Source organism: Heptranchias perlo, chromosome 12 (genome assembly GCF_035084215.1).
Source record: "Heptranchias perlo isolate sHepPer1 chromosome 12, sHepPer1.hap1, whole genome shotgun sequence".
Classification (NCBI taxonomy): Eukaryota; Metazoa; Chordata; class Chondrichthyes; order Hexanchiformes; family Hexanchidae; genus Heptranchias; species Heptranchias perlo.
Genome location: NC_090336.1, coordinates 64,945,087 through 64,947,586, shown reverse-complemented (window position 1 = coordinate 64,947,586; position 2,500 = coordinate 64,945,087). Strand labels below are relative to the sequence as shown.

The 2,500-nt window shown below is 54.7% G+C and overlaps 1 pseudogene; it reads right to left on the bottom strand.

Annotated features, from left to right (window-relative positions):
- Positions 1 to 1,893: 1,893 nt before the first annotated feature.
- LOC137329267 (U2 spliceosomal RNA) lies at positions 1,894 to 2,010 on the bottom strand (annotated as a pseudogene).
- Positions 2,011 to 2,500: the final 490 nt, after the last annotated feature.

The window sequence follows — 2,500 nt, the reverse complement described above, 5'->3', positions numbered from 1 at the left end:
AACCAACCGCAGTGAAAAGTTGAAGTGGCAACTCATTAACCAGATTTATTTTGGGCAACTCATTAACCAGATTTTTTGTTCATTTGGTTTATGAGTTGCCAAGTGTAAATCTGGTTAATGAGTTGCCACTTCAACTTTTCACTGCGGTTGGTTACAGTCGGTGTTCTCGGGCTTAATATTCGCCCTGGGGGGGGGGGGTGTATAGCGGGCGATGGCCGGTGTGGAGTGCGTTTTTTGGGGGTTGATTTTCACTTTGCCTCGCTGGTGGAATTTGTGGGAGGCAGGCAAGGGGATTGGTGTGGGCTGGTGGGCGGCAAGGGAGATGCTTGCTTCGGGGTGTTATCCTCACTTTGGTCCGCTGGTGAGAGTAGGCAGCGGCAGGCTGGCAGGCAGGCAAGTGTGATGTAGTGTGGGGTGCGGTGCAGTGCAGTGCAGTGCGGTGCTGCCCTGTCGTTTATGAAAGGTTGTAATGACACTGCTTTGCAGCTGACCATATCCACTGATTTGTGACGCCCGTATGGAGGCTGATATCTCAGGAGGGCCGAGGCCGATTTCCTCCGGGGACGGCTCGTCGCGTGCGGCAGGACGAGGCGCAGCGGACGGTACCGTGCGCTCGGAGGTGCGGCGCTGCCCGCCGGAGGTACAGCGAAAGGCTGCAAACCGCTTTCCGCCTGCTAACTCGGCGGCCGTCAGACCGACCGACTCCGCTTTACCACCGGAGCTAGAGTCGGGCAAGGGGCACCGAAGGGTACCGGAAGGATCGCGTTCGCACGACGGGAAGTCGACTAGCGGGCCGCCGAAAGCGAGCCGGGGGCCCCCGGTTTTTCTGTCCCACCTGGAGACTGATATCTCAGGAAGGCCGAGGCCGATTTCCTCCGGGGACGGCTCGTCGCGTGCGGCAGGACGAGGCGCAGCGGACGGTACCGAGCGCTCGGAGGTGCGGCGCTGCCCGCCGGAGGTACAGCGAAAGTCTGCGAACCGCTTTCCGCCTCCTCTCACCGCACGGCTCTCCTTTTCACCCACTGGCGGATTTTCACCCTCCGACTGCTCGCTACCGTCCGCTGCGCCTGGTCCGGGCCCTGTCCATTGTCATGTTAATGGCAGGGCGGGGCAGGACTGCTTTCACCAGGAACCCGGTTTTCTGGGTCAGAGGTTCCAGGGGACCTGTTTTGTGCGGACTTCCCTGTGTCCGTCCCTCCCTGCCTGCCTTCCCCCCAGGACTTCCTTCTGAACACCTTTGTCGTTTGAGCGAGGGCCAAAAGCCTGCCTGTGAAAGGGAAGGATCAGCCGGTCAGCCCCCTGTTGGTCGCTGCTGCCAGTGCAGCAGGCGTGCGTGTGTCCTCGGCCTCGTGTCCAGGTCCCTCAGGGACTTGAGGCAACTCTCCCCGGTGGTCTCGTGGTCAGGACCGGGCTTCGAATCCCGGTCGGGGGGGATGACATTCTGCTGCAGATTAATTGGCATGAAGGAAAGTCTCCCCTCCTGAGCGTAAAGCTCCACCCTCACCACCACCGCCGCCTTTTCCACCCCTTGACAAACAGACAGACAGACAGACAGACAGTCAGTCAGTCCAGTTCGGGAGCGCAGCTTTCATTTGGAAGCAGACCCTGCTTGTTTAAAGTCAACGACGCCAAGTTATTTTGCACTTTGAACTATATCGCTACGTGCGAGCGGCACTCAGCCTTGGAGAAGAAAAAAATACCACTGAGCTGAGAAAGTTCTTTTTAAAACGGTTTCCTTCCACAGCAGCTCTGAGTGTGAGAGAGAGAGAGAGAGAGAGAGAGAGAGATATCAGCTTTATTCTCAGTAATAATACACACACACACACACACACACACACACACACACACAGACACTGGGAAAGAGCTGATTTTCCTTTTGAATATCTCCCCACGGGGAGCTGCACCGTTCCCAGAAACACTGCAATACTGGGTCGATGCGTGGAGTGGACGGAGCAAGCCCCTATTCCATCTCCCAGTTCTAAAAATCAATTAAAAATAATAATAAATAATATGTGTGTGTGTGTGTGTGTGTGTGTCGGTGTCAGTATCAGTCAGTCAGTCAGTGTCTCTCTCTCTCTCTCTCTCTCTCACTCAGAGCTGCTGTGGAAGGAAACTTTTTTAAAAAGAACTTGCATATTGAAAGAAAGATGTGTCTCAAGCTGCCGGGCCCTGTCCATTGTCATGTCAATGGCAGGACTGCTTTCACCAGGAACCCGTTTTTCTGGGTCAGAGGTTCCAGGGGACCTGTTTTGTGCGGACTTCCCTGTGTCCGTCCCTCCCTGCCTGCCTTCCCCCCAGGACTTCCTTCTGAACAGCTTTGTCGTTTAAAATAATAATAAATAATATGTGTGTGTGTGTGTGTGTGTGTGTGTGTGTGTGTGTCGGTGTCAGTATCAGTCAGTGAGTCAGTGTCTCTCTCTCTCTCTCTCTCTCTCTCTCACTCAGAGCTGCTGTGGAAGGAAACTTTTTTAAAAAGAACTTGCATATTGAAAGAAAGATG